Raw genomic sequence first — 15,448 nt, 5'->3', positions numbered from 1 at the left:
GACCAATGAAACTTGGTAAACAGGTACATCTTGGTATTCCTCACGATACTCTATGGTAGTATGTTTTGTATTCAGTCTCACGTTCGATATATATCGAATCTACTTTTTCTTAAAATATATCGAATTGCTATAACATGTAGGATTTAACATTCAAGGACATAGTTTACTAGGGATTAAATAGTAGATACCCATAGACTGGATTTAAAACCAATAGCATTGCGGATTTTACAGTACAGATGTCAGTATGATCGAAAAATCGATTCGATTATTATAGCAAATACGTAAATGGGCATAACTTCCATAGATTTTACGTTGGATCAATGAAATTTTGTGATTGGGTACATATTGGTATTCCTCACGATGCCCAATGAAAATTTGTTTTGTACGTAGTCTCACATTCGATATATATCGAATCTACTTTTTCTTCAAATGTATCGAATTGCTATAACATGTAGGATTTTACATCCAAGGACATAGTTTACTAGGGATTAAATAGAAGATACCCAATGACTGGATTTTAAACCAATAGCCTTGCGGATTTTACAGTACAGATGTCAGTATGATCGAAAAATCGATTCGATTATTATAGCAAATACGTAAATGGGCATAACTTCAATAGATTTACCGTTGGATCAATGAAATTTGGTGATTGAGAACATATTGGTATTCCTCACGATGCCCAATGAAAATTTATTTTGTAAGTAGTCTCACATTCGATATATATCGAATCTACTTTTTCTTAAAATATATCGAATTGCTATAACATGTAGGATTTTACATCCAAGGACATAGTTAACTAAGGATTAAATAGTAGATACCCATAGACTGGATTTTAAACCTATAGGATTGCGGACTTTACCGTACAGATGTAAGTATGATCGAAAAATCGATTCGATTATTATAGCAAATACGTAAATGGGCATAACTTCAATAGGTTTACCGTTGGATCAATGAAATTTGGTGAATTGGTACATATTGGTATTCCTCACAATGCCCAATGAATATTTATTCTGTACGTAGTCTCACATTCGATATATATCGAATCTACTTTTTCTTAAAGTATATCGAATTGCTATAACATGTAGGATTTTACATCCACAGGCATAGTTGACCAGGTATTAAATAGTAGATACCCATAGACTGAAAATTAAACCAATGGGATTGCGGACTTTACCGTACAGATGTCAGTATGATCGAAAAATCGATTCGATTATTATAGCATATACACAAATTGGTATTACTTGAAAAGTATACCCGTTGGACCAATGAAATTTGGCGAATGTGCACATCTTGGTAATCCTCACACTGCCCAACAGAAATATGCTTTGTATGTTGTCTAACGTGCGATATATATCGAATATGCTTTTTCTTCAAATACATCGAACCGCTATAACATATAGGATTTTACATCCAAGGGCATAGTTGGCCAGGTATTGTATAGTAGACACACAGACTGAAAATTAAACCAACAGCATTGCGGATTTTACAGTACAGATGGCAGTGTAATCGCAAGATGGATTCGATTATTCTATCAAATACGCAAATTTGCAAAACTTGATTAGTTTATACGTTGGACCAATGAAATTTGGCAAATGGGTACATCTTGGTAATCCTCATAATGCCCAAATGAAACATATTTTGTGTTTAGTCTCACGTTCGGTATTAATCGAATCTACTTTTTCTTAAAATATATCGTATTGCTATAACATATAGGATTTTACATCCAAGGACATAGTTGACCAATATAATTATGTGGAAGATAGCCATAGACTGTAAGTTAAATCAATAGCATTGCGGATTCAACAATACAAATGCCAGTATAATCGAAGAATGGATTCGATTATTATAACAAATACATAACATTGGCACAAGTTGAATAGTGTATCCGTTGGACCAATTAAATTTGGTGCTTGGTACATCTTGGTATTCCTCACAATTCCCAAAGGTAATATGTTTTGCATGTAGTCTCACGATTGATGCATATCGAATATGCTTTTTCTTAAAATATATATGGAATCGTTATAACATTGGATTTTCCATGCACGTACATAGTCGACCAGGAATTTTAGTGTTGATGATCAAAGATTGGAAGGTAAATCACTCGGATCGCGTATTTTCAATGCACGTGTCAGTATACTTGATAATTCGATACGACTATGATAGCAAATATGCCAAATCTTTTTTGCAAATTGGAATATCTTGAGAATAACTATTTTTTAAGACCAAAGAAATTAGAGGAATCGTTACAATTCAGTATTTTACAAACTGCATTATGGACATTCGTTTTGCAAGTGGAATATCTTTATATATTTATCTAAAGAATCTGCGTTGTATTTTCAAGAGTGGCTTATCACAATGCTTATGGACATTAACAGTTAAAAAATAACCACATAATCAACACTCTCTTGAAATTTTTAAAACCTTATTCCGATTATGTGTCAATGGTTAACTTAATGGATCAAAGAATCAATTATCCGTCAAATAAAATCACATTGAAAATAACAAATATTTCTAACAGTGAAAAATTTAGTTCCTTACCCTTTCAAAAAACGACGGGGAAATTTTTGAATATTAAACCACTTATGGGCACATGACTCGAAACTATGTGACACAACTATGTTTCCACCCCCCCTAATTACCCGCTTGATGAATTCAAGCGCCCAATCGACTCGTTAACGTCCCTATAATAGCTGCAAACTAATTCACTGATTGTGTGATTGATACAAATTAGTAGCCCAAACTGTGATAGGTGTGGGTATATGGAATATTGGACGTAAAAGTAAAAAAAAATTCATCGGGAGGAAAAATCTGAAATCTTAAAAAAGTCGATAACTTTTCGAGATATATCGACTTGAATTAACATGGGAGCCTTATGGGACTAAAACTTTTTCACTTTTTTTATGTATTTCTAAATATGTGAGGAACATGACATTCCCTTGACATAAACTAGATTTTTAGGTTGATTTTTTGGTGTGGTTGTCATTGCGATAAATTGATATTTAGTATTTTTTATGATTTTTTGAAAGTGCCCCATGCTTTTCTTATGGCACTACGTTAGGATTTTTTTTGACCAACTTGCAATCATCACAGGACAAATTCCTTGAAACGCAAGATACTAGATTTTTTGGTTGATTTTTTGGCTATCTCGAAATTTTCATATGTCGAAACAATTCCGAGGAATAAACGATTTCGACTTTCCATTGTAGAGGTTGTCGAATTTTCAATCTTGGATTTCGGCGTTGAGACATGTGCCATATGAAAATTTGGAATCTTTAAGAAAAACCGTTAGAGGGTTCTCCGAACCCTCACGTTTGAGCTTACTTTCGCCGTAACCCTCTTGGGTTATTCATAATTAAATTCCGAAAAATGTCCTGCAAGCGAAAAATCATTGTCGCCATTTTTTTGTGGAGCATGCAATCTTGAATATCTTAGCAACCGTTTCAGCTAGAGGAATGAAATTTTCAGAGTAATAATATTATTAAAATTGTCAACTTTTGCAATGATGACCATTCCGCTCGATCGATTCATGTGCGAGTTATATCGATACGAATCTCCTTGGATACGCTTTAATCGCTAATAACTTTTTTAATAATCAAGTTTTGAACATGAATGTCATACAAAATACGACTGAAAATGTCATTCATCCGACAAAAGTTAAATCAGGCGAATCGATTGATTAGACTCGAGGTTATGATCGATACAAGGTTGTATTCGATTGAGCCATTTTTTGGGCTTATTTACATAGTTACGGAAATAAAAATTTTAACAATATGTAAGGGAAAAAATGAATTATGCGCACACATAAATAATTTAGATGAATTATGTTTCCTACTGAAGATACATCGATTTCAATTTATATCTTTTTGTATTAGGCCCCCGTAAGAAATACACGCATCCCGTCCAATTACGTCACCAATATAAGAACATAGGCTAAATTTTGAAAGCGGGGATATTAGAGAAGGCAGGGATAAGGGAGTGACCATAGAAGGGATATCAATAGGATTGCGGATTTTACAGTACAGATGTCAGCAGTGTCTAAAGTACGATTCGATTAGTATAGCAAATACGCAAATTGGCATAACTTGATAAGTGTGTACGTTGGACCAATTAAACTTGGTAAACAGGTACATCTTGGTATTCCTCACGATACTCTATGGTAGTATGTTTTGTATTCAGTCTCACGTTCGATATATATCGAATCTACTTTTTCTTAAAATATATCGAATTGCTATAACATGTAGGATTTAACATTCAAGGACATAGTTTACTAGGGATTAAATAGTAGATAACCATAGACTGGATTTAAAACCAATAGCCTTGCGGATTTTACAGTACAGATGTCAGTATGATCGAAAAATCGATTCGATTATTATAGCAAATACGTAAATGGGCATAACATCAATAGATTTACCGTTGGATCAATGAAATTTGGTGATTGGGTACGTATTGGTATTCCGCACGATGCCCAATGAAAATTTATTTTGTAAGTAGTCTCACATTCGATATATATCGAATCTACTTTTTCTTAAAATATATCGAATTGCTATAACATGTAGGATTTTACATCCAAGGACATAGTTAACTAAGGATTAAATAGTAGATACCCATTGACCTGATTTTAAACCTATAGGATTGCGGACTTTACCGTACAGATGTAAGTATGATCGAAAAATCGATTCGATTACTATAGCAAATACGTAAATGGGCATAACTTCAATAGATTTACCGTTGGATCAATGAAATTTGGTGATTGGGTACATATTGGTATTCCTCACGATGCCCAATGAAAATTTGTTTTGTACGTAGTCTCACATTCGATATATATCGAATCTACTTTTTCTTAAAATGCATCGAATTGCTATAACATGTAGGATTTTACATCCAAGGACATAGTTGACTAAGGATTAAATAGTAGATACCCATAGACTGGGTTTTAAACCTATAGGTTTGCGGACTTTACCGTACAGGTGTAAGTATGATCGAAAAATCGATTCGATTATTATAGCAAATACGTAAATATGCATAACTTCAATAGATTTACCGTTGGATCAATGAAATTTGGTGAATGGGTACATATTGGTATTCCTCACAATGCCCAATGAAAATTTGTTTTGTACGTAGTCTCACATTCGATATATATCGAATCTACTTTTTCTTAAAATGCATCGAATTGCTATAACATGTAGGATTTTACATCCAAGGACATAGTTGACTAAGGATTAAATAGTAGATACCCATAGACTGGGTTTTAAACCTATAGGTTTGCGGACTTTACCGTACAGGTGTAAGTATGATCGAAAAATCGATTCGATTATTATAGCAAATACGTAAATATGCATAACTTCAATAGATTTACCGTTGGATCAATGAAATTTGGTGAATGGGTACATATTGGTATTCCTCACAATGCCCAATGAAAATTTGTTTTGTACGTAGTCTCACATTCGATATATATCGAATCTACTTTTTCTTAAAGTATATAGAATTGCTAATACATGTAGGATTTTACATCCACAGGCATAGTTGACCAGGTATTAATTAGTAGATACCCATAGACTGAAAATTAAACCAATGGGATTGCGGACTTTACCGTACAGATGTCAGTATGATCGAAAAATCGATTCGATTATTATAGCATATACACAAATTGGTATAACTTGAAAAGTATACCCGTTGGACCAATGAAATTTGGCGAATGTGCACATCTTGGTAATCCTCACACTGCCCAACAGAAATATGCTTTCTTTGTTGTCTAACGTGCGATATATATCGAATATGCTTTTTCCTCAAATATATCGAACTGCTATAACAAATAGGATATTACATCCAAGGGCATAGTTGACCAGGTTTTATATAGTAGATACCCATTGACAGAAAGTTAAAACAATACCATTTCGAGTTTTAAAATACAGATGTCAGTAGGATCGAATAATCGATTCGATTATTATAGCAAATACGTAAATTGGCATAACTTCAATACTATATCCGCTGGACCAATGAAATTTCGTGAATGGGTAAATCCTGGTATTTCTCACAATGCCCAATGGAAATATGTTTTGTATGTAGTCTAACGTTCGATATATATCGAATCTACTTTTTCTTAAAAGATATCGAATTGCTATAACCTATAGGATTTTACATGTAGGGACATAGTTGACCAGGAATTTTAAAGAAGTTACCCATACACTGGAAGTTAAACCAATAGTATTGCGGATTTTAAAGTACAGATGTCAGTATAATCGAAAGATCGATACGATAATTATAGCAAATACGCAAATTGGCATAACTTGATTGCTTTATAAGTTGGACCAAAGAAATTTTGGGAATGGGTATATCATGATATTTCTCACAATGCCCAATAGAAATATGTTTTGTATATGGTCTCACATGCGATATATATCGAATCTTCATTATCCAAATTATATCGATTTGCGTTAAAATATAGGAATTTACATCCACAGGCATTGTTGACCAGGAATTATAGAGTAGATGACTATTAACTGGAATTATGATATACAGCGTTGCGGATTTTACAGTGCAGATGGCATTTTAATCGAAAGATCGAATCGATTATTGTAGCAAATATGCAAATTGGCATAATTTAAATAGTATATGCGTTGGACCAATGAAATTTGGTGAATGGGTACACATTGGTATTCCTCACAATGCCCAATGGGAAGATTTTTTGTATGTAGTCTCTCATTCGAATAATATCGAATATACTTTTTCTTAAAATATATGGAATTGTTATAACACATCGGAATTTACATCAATGGGCAAAGTTGACCAGGAATAATATGGTGAATGGCCATTGACCGGAATTAAAATCAAACGCATTGCGAATTTTACATTACAGATGCAGTATAATCGAATGATCGAATCGATTATTATAGAAAATACGGAAAATGGCATAACTTGATTCGTATATTCTTTGGACCAATGAAATTTGGTGAATGTGTACATCCTGATATTCTTCACAAAGCCCAATCGAATATGTTTTCCATTTACTGTCTCATTAGATGTATATCGATTCAGCGTTTTCTTAAAATATATATTGAATTGCTATAACATGCAGGATTTTACATCCGCGGGCGTATTTGACCATGAAATATAGGGTAGATGACCTAATGGGAAGATAAATCAATAGGATTGCGAATTTATATTTTCACATGTGAGTAAACTTGACAATTCGTTATGATTATGGTAGCAAAAATGTTATTTGCGTATCTTTTTTACTACTGATGTTAGACAAAAGAAATTTTATGAATATGTTTATTAAAGCATTGTTCATGCTGCACCAATGAAATATATTCGTTTGTTATGCTCCCATTCGACACCTATCGAATATACCTTTTGTAAAATATATCGAACTGCTATTACTTACCAAATATAACATCAACGGAGACAGTTGAACATTCTTCGGTTCTTTCTCCAATTTAAGTTTCATAACCGTATTTATATATTTATTGTAATCAATGCGTTTTGTTGTTATAAACCTTCCTTAGATCTAGAAAAATGACAGCATTGAGAGACATTAATCGTCAGAGAAATCCGAACATTACTTCATTATTCGAGACATATTTATTCGAATAATCATTTCATTAGTCACTGTTCATTTATTTTCTAATAATGATGTATTTAATTTCATTAAGTCTGCTGTATTCAAACGCTAAAAATCAAAAATAAAGGTGATATAATCCTAGGTTAAGGTCTAAAATAAGAAAAATCTGCTACATTTCATAAGTTCATCTATCGTACACTATATATTTTTCTACATTGCGCAATTCATTCATATCAAAATGGTTTCCCGAAGCATTGATCACCGTGGTTACTAAGAAGGTCTTAAGTATTGTTGACAGTGAATGAGCGTATTGTCCGCATATTTCACTCATTCAAACGATATTTGGGGTGTTTCTTTCGCTTATTGAACCACTTATGGGCATATGACTCGGAAACATGTAACACAACTATGTTCCCACCCCCCTAATTACCCGCTTGATGAATTCAAGCGCCCAATCGACTCGTTAACGTCCCTATAATAGCTGCGATTTGATTCACTGATTGGGTGATTGATACAAATTAGCAGCCCAAACTGTGATATGTGTGGCTACATGGAATATTGGACGTAAAAGTAAAAAAAAATTCATCGGGAGGAAAAATCTGAAATCTTAAAAAAGTCGATTAGTTTTCGAGATATATCGACTTGAATTAACATGGGAGGCTTATGGGACTAAAACTTTTTCACTTTTATTATGTATTTCTAAATATGTGAGGAACATGAGATTCCCTTGACATAAACTAGATTTTTTGGTTGATTTTTTGGTGTGGTTGTCATTGCGATAAATTGATATTTAGTATTTTTTATGATTTTTTGAAAGTGCCCCATGCTTTTCTTATGGCACAACGTAAAGAATTTTTTTGACCAACTTGCAATCATCACAGGACAAATTCCTTGAAACGCAAGATACTAGATTTTTTGGTTGATTTTTTGGCTATCTCGAAATTTTCATATGTCGAAACAATTCCGAGGAATAAACGATTTCGACTTTCCATTGTAGAGGTGGTCGAATTTTCAATCTTGGATTTCGGCGTTGAGACATGTGCCATATGAAAATTTGGAATCTTTAAGAAAAACCGTTAGAGGGTTCTCCGAACCCTCACGTTTGAGCTTACTTTCGCCGTAACCCTCTTGGTTAATTCATAATTAAATTCCAAAAAATGTCCTGCACGCGAAAAATCATTGTCGCCATTTTTTTGTGCAGCATACAATCTTGAACATCTTAGCAACCGTTTAAGCTAGAGGAATGAAATTTTCAGAGTAATAATATTAATAAAATGGTCAACTTTTGCAATGATGACCATTCCGCTCGATCGATTCATGTGCGAGTTATATCGATGCGAATCTCCTTGGATACGCTTTAATCGCTAATAACTTTTTTATTAATCAAGTTTTGAACATGAATGTCATACAAAATACGACTCAAAATGTCATTCATCCGACAAAAGTTAAATCAGGCGAATCGATTGATTCTACTCGAAGTTATGATCGATACAAGGTTGTATTCGATTGAGCCATTTTTTGGGCTTATTTACATAGTTACGGAAATAAAAATTTTAACAATATGTAAGGAAAAAAATGAATTATGCGCATACATAAATAATTTAGATGAATTATGTTTCCTACTGAAGATACATCGATTTGAAGTTATATCTTTTTGTATTAGGCCCCCGTAAGAAATACACGCATCCCGTCTATCTACGTCACCAATATAAGAACATAGGCTAAATTTTGAAAGCGGGGATATTAGAGAAGGCAGGGATAAGGGAGTGACCATAGAAGGGATATCAATAGGATTGCGGATTTTACAGTACAGATGTCAGCAGTGTCTAAAGTACGATTCGATTAATATAGCAAATACGCAAATTGGCATAACTTGATAAGTGTGTACGTTGGACCAATGAAACTTAGTAAACAGGTACATCTTGGTATTCCTCACGATACACTATGGTAGTATGTTTTGTATTCAGTCTCACGTTCGATATATATCGAATCTACTTTTTCCTAAAATATATCGAATTGCTATAACATGTAGGATTTAACATTCAAGGACATAGTTTACTAGGGATTAAATAGTAGATACCCATACACTGGGTTTAAAACCAATAGCATTGCGGATTTTACAGTACAGATGTCAGTATGATCGAAAAATCGATTCGATTATTATAGCAAATACGTAAATGGGCATAACTTCCATAGATTTACCGTTGGATCAATGAAATTTGGTGATTGGGTACATATTGGTATTCCTCACGATGCCCAATGAAAATTTGTTTTGTACGTAGTCTCATATTCGATATATATCGAATCTACTTTTTCTTAAAATGTATCGAATTGCTATAACATGTAGGATTTTACGTCCAAGGACATAGTTTACTAGGGATTAAATAGTAGATACCCATTGACTGGATTTTAAACCAATAGCCTTGCGGATTTTACAGTACAGATGTCAGTATGATCGAAAAATCGATTCGATTATTATAGCAAATACGTAAATGGGCATAACTTCCATAGATTTACCGTTGGATCAATGAAATTTGGTGATTGGGTACATATTGGTATTCCTCACGATGCCCAATGAAAATTTGTTTTGTACGTAGTCTCATATTCGATATATATCGAATCTACTTTTTCTTAAAATGTATCGAATTGCTATAACATGTAGGATTTTACGTCCAAGGACATAGTTTACTAGGGATTAAATAGTAGATACCCATTGACTGGATTTTAAACCAATAGCCTTGCGGATTTTACAGTACAGATGTCAGTATGATCGAAAAATCGATTCGATTATTATAGCAAATACGTAAATGGGCATAACTTCAATAGATTTACCGTTGGATCAATGAAATTTGGTGATTTGGTACATATTGGTATTCCTCACGATGCCCAATGAAAATTTGTTTTGTACGTAGTCTCACATTCGATATATATCGAATCTACTTTTTCTTAAAATATATCGAATTGCTAACACATGTAGGATTTTACATCTACAGGCATAGTTGACCAGGTATTAAATAGTAGATACTCATAGACTGAAAATAAAACCAATGGGATTGCGGACTTTACCGTACAGATGTTACCGTACCGTTCCGTATGATCGAAAAATCAATTCGATTATTATAGCATATACACAAATAGGTATAACTTGAAAAGTATACCCGTTGGACCAATGAAATTTGGTGAATGTGCACATCTTGGTAATCCTCACACTGCCCAAATGAAATATGCTTTGTATGTTGTCTAACGTGCGATATATATCGAATATGCCTTTTTTTCAAATATATCGAACCGCTATAACATATAGGATTTTACATCCAAGGGCATAGTTGGCCAGTTATTGTATAGTAGATACACAGACTGAAAATTAAACCATTAGCATTGCGGATTTTACAGTACAGATGGCAGTGTAATCGCAAGATCGATTCGATTTTTCTATCAAATACGCAAATTTGCAAAACTTGATTAGTTTATACGTTGGAGCAATGAAATTTGGCAAATGGGTACATCTTGGTGTTCCTCACAATGCCCAAATGAAACATATTTTGTGTATAGTCTCACGTTCGGTATTATTCGAATCTACTTTTTCTTAAAATATATCGTATTGCTATAACATATAGGATTTTACATCCAAGGACATAGTTGACCAATATAATTATGTGGAAGATAGCCATAGACTGTAAGTTAAATCAATAGCATTGCAGATTCCACAGTACAAATGCCAGTATAATCGAAGAATGGATTCGATTATTATAACAAATACATAACATTGGCACAAGTTGAATAGTGTATCCGTTGGACCAATTAAATTTGGTGCTTGGTACATCTTGGTATTCCTCACAATTCCCAATGGTAATATGTTTTGCATGTAGTCTCACGATTGATGCATATCGAATATGCTTTTTCTTAAAATATATCGAATCGATATAACTTAGGATTTTGCATGCACGTACATAGTCGACCAGGAATTTTAGTGTTGACGATCAAAGATTGGAAGGTAAATCAATCGGATTGCGTATTTTCAATGCACGTGTCAGTATACTTGATAATTCGATACGATTATGATAGCAAATATGCCAAATCTTTTTTGCAAATTGGAATATCTTGAGGATAACTATTTTTTAAGACCAAAGAAATTAGAGGAATCGTTACAATTCAGTATTTTACAAACTGCATTATGGACATTTGTTATGCAAGTGGAATATCTTTATATATTTATCTAAAGAATCTGCGTTGTATTTTCAAGAGTGGCTTATCACAATGCTTATGAACTTTAACAGTTGAAAAATAACCACATAATCAACACTCTCTTGAAATTATTTAAACCTTATTCCGATTATGTGTCAATGGTTAACTTAATGGATCAAAGAATCAATTATCCGTCAAATAAAATAATATTGAAAATAACAAATATTTCGAACAGTGAAAAATTTAGTTCCTTACCCTTTCAAAAAACGGCGGGGAAATTTTTGAATATTAAACCACTTATGGGCACATTACTCGAAAATATGTGACACAACTATGTTTCCACCCCCCCCTAATTACCCGCTTGAAGAATTCAAGCGCCCAATCGACTCGTTAACGTCCCTATAATAGCTGCGATTTGATTCACTGATTGGGTGATTGATACAAATTAGTAGCCCAAACTGTGATATGTGTGGCTAAATGGAATATTGGACGAAAAAGTAAAAAAAAATTCATCGAGAGGAAAAATCTGAAATCTTAAAAAAGTCGATTAGTTTTCGAGATATATCGACTTGAATTAACATGGGAGCCTTATGGGACTAAAACTTTTTCACTTTTTTTATGTATTTCTAAATATGTGAGGAACATGAGATTCCCTTGACATAAACTAGATTTTTTGGTTGATTTTTTGGTGTGGTTGTCATTGCGATAAATTGATATTTAGTATTTTTTATGATTTTTTGAAAGTGCCCCATGCTTTTCTTATGGCACTACGTTAGGATTTTTTTTGACCAACTTGCAATCATCACATGACAAATTCCTTGAAACGCAAGATACTAGATTTTTTGGTTGATTTTTTTGCTATCTCGGAATTTTCATATGTCGAAACAATTCCGAGGAATAAACGATTTCGACTTTCCATTGTAGAGGTGGTCGAATTTTCAATCTTGGATTTCGGCGTTGAGACATGTGCCATATGAAAATTTGGAATCTTTAAGAAAAACCGTTAGAGGGTTCTCCGAACCCTCACGTTTGAGCTTACTTTCGCCGTAACCCTCTTGGTTAATTCATAATTAAATTCCGAAAAATGTCCTGCAAGCGAAAAATCATTGTCGCCATTTTTTTGTGGAGCATGCAATCTTGAATATCTTAGCAACCGTTTAAGCTAGAGGAATGAAATTTTAAGATAAATAATATTATTAAAATGGTCAACTTTTGCAATGATGACCAATCCGCTCGATCGATTCATGTGCGAGTTATATCGATACGAATCTCCTTGGATACGCTTTAATCGCTAATAACTTTTTTATTAATCAAGTTTTGAACATGAATGTCTTACAAAATACGACTGAAAATGTCATTCATCCGACAAAAGTTAAATCAGGCGAATCGATTGATTAGACTCGAAGTTATGATCGATAAAAGGTTATATTCCATTGAGCCACTTTTTCGGCTTATTTACATAGTTACGGAGATAAAAATTTTAACAATATGTAAGGAAAAAAGCGAATTATGCGCACACATAAATTACTTAGATGAATTATGTTTCCTAATGAAGATATATCGATTTGAATTTATATCTTTTTGTATTAGGCCCCCGTAAGAAATACACGCATCCCGTCCAATTACGTCACCAATATAAGAACATAGGATAAATTTTGAAAGCGGGGATATTAGAGAACGCAGGGATAAGGGAGTGACCATAGAAGGGATATCAATAGGATTGCGGATTTTACAGTACAGATGTCAGCAGTGTCTAAAGTACGATTCGATTAGTATAGCAAATACGCAAATTGGCATAACTTGATAAGTGTGTACGTTGGACCAATGAAACTTGGTAAACAGGTACTATCATTTGCAAAAGTCTTGCAACAAATCGAGCGGCGCCACTTTCGCTCCACAAAGATTGTGCCCGGAAATTGTATGGTATTCGGGTGAATGCAACAATCCAATAATAGTCTTCATGGTTCAATGCATGGAGAACGGGTCATTGGGTGGTGAGGTATTTTGTCATCCTTTTCAGTCTCGGGATTTGACCGCTTCCATTTAAGTGAAATTAATGTTCATGATATTCCCCCAAACACATTGTAGCATTTAGTGCTGTAGGAAAGATCGAAGGTAATTCCTCGGAGAGATTTTAAAAAGTCGGTAGCTTGGCTCTTTTTGAGTGATCTTAGCTCTTTTCAGAGAGCTGGAAATCACGAGTCGTTCACTGTGAACATGGCAGACTTTTGTTTACATCTATCAACTCGGGTTGATGTTTTAATACAATATCTACGACATATGATACGAGGCAGCTTTGAAATTCCCAGTGTTTCATCATATAAATATCTGAGCAAACACGTAAAATATGAATTAGTTAAGCTGATCGGCATCAATCGTTGCGTAAGTAATAACAGAGTTCTCCGACGTCCGTCAATCGGTAAAGATGTATTCCTTTCCACTTGTTCAATGTATGACGAGGAAAACTTAATTCTAGCTAAAAGTCCCATTTTTAATGATTGTCGGATTTCAACAGGTATTGTTTGATAATATGTTCTACTGCTGAATTAGTGTGAATGCGAGTAATAACTCTAAGCTGCTATGTCGTTGATGATTAAGTTATCTTATTTTGATGCAATCATTTATGTATACACTGATGAATTCGGGATAATGTAGGATACTTGGTATTCCTCATGATACTCTATGGTAGTATGTTTTGTATTCAGTCTCACGTTCGATATATATCGAATCTACTTTTTCTTAAAATATATAGAATTGCTATAACATGTAGGATTTAACATTCAAGGACATAATTTACTAGGGATTAAATAGTAGATACCCATTGACTGGATTTAAAACCAATAGCATTGCGGATTTTACAGTACAGATGTCAGTATGATCGAAAAATCGATTCGATTATTATAGCAAATACGTAAATGGGCATAACTTCCATAGATTTACCGTTGGATCAATTAATTTGGTGATTGGGTACATATTGGTATTCCTCACGATGCCCAATGAAAATTTGTTTTGTACGTAGTCTCACATTCGATATATATCGAATCTACTTTTTCTTTAAATGTATCGAATTGCTATAACATGTAGGATTTTACATCCAAGGACAGTTTACTAGGGATTAAATAGTAGATACCCATTGACTGGATTTTAAACCAATAGCCTTGCGGATTTTACAGTACAGATGTCAGTATGATCGAAAAATCGATTCGATTATTATAGCAAATACGTAAATGGGCATAACTTCAATAGATTTACCGTTGGATCAATGAAATTTGGTGATTGGGTACATATTGGTATTCCTCACGATGCCCAATGAAAATTTGTTTTTTACGTAGTCTCACATTCGATATATATCGAATCTACTTTTTCTTAAAATGTATCGAATTGCTATAACATGTAGGATTTAACATTCAAGGACATAATTTACTAGGGATTAAATAGTAGATGCCCATAGACTGGATTTAAAACCAATAGCCTTGCGGATTTTACAGTACAGATGTCAGTGTGATCGAAAAATCGATTCGATTATTATAGCAAATACGTAAATGGGCTTAACTTCCATAGATTTACCGTTGGATCAATGAAAATTGGTGATTGGGTACATATTGGTATTCCTCACGATGCCCAATGAAAATTTGTTTTGTACGTAGTCTCAGATTCGATATATATCGAATCTACTTTTTCTTTAAATGTATCGAATTGCTA

The sequence above is a fragment of the Ischnura elegans genome, chromosome 7, assembly GCF_921293095.1.
Source record: "Ischnura elegans chromosome 7, ioIscEleg1.1, whole genome shotgun sequence".
Classification (NCBI taxonomy): domain Eukaryota; kingdom Metazoa; phylum Arthropoda; class Insecta; order Odonata; family Coenagrionidae; genus Ischnura; species Ischnura elegans.
Note: the sequence above shows the minus strand (reverse complement) of the source record.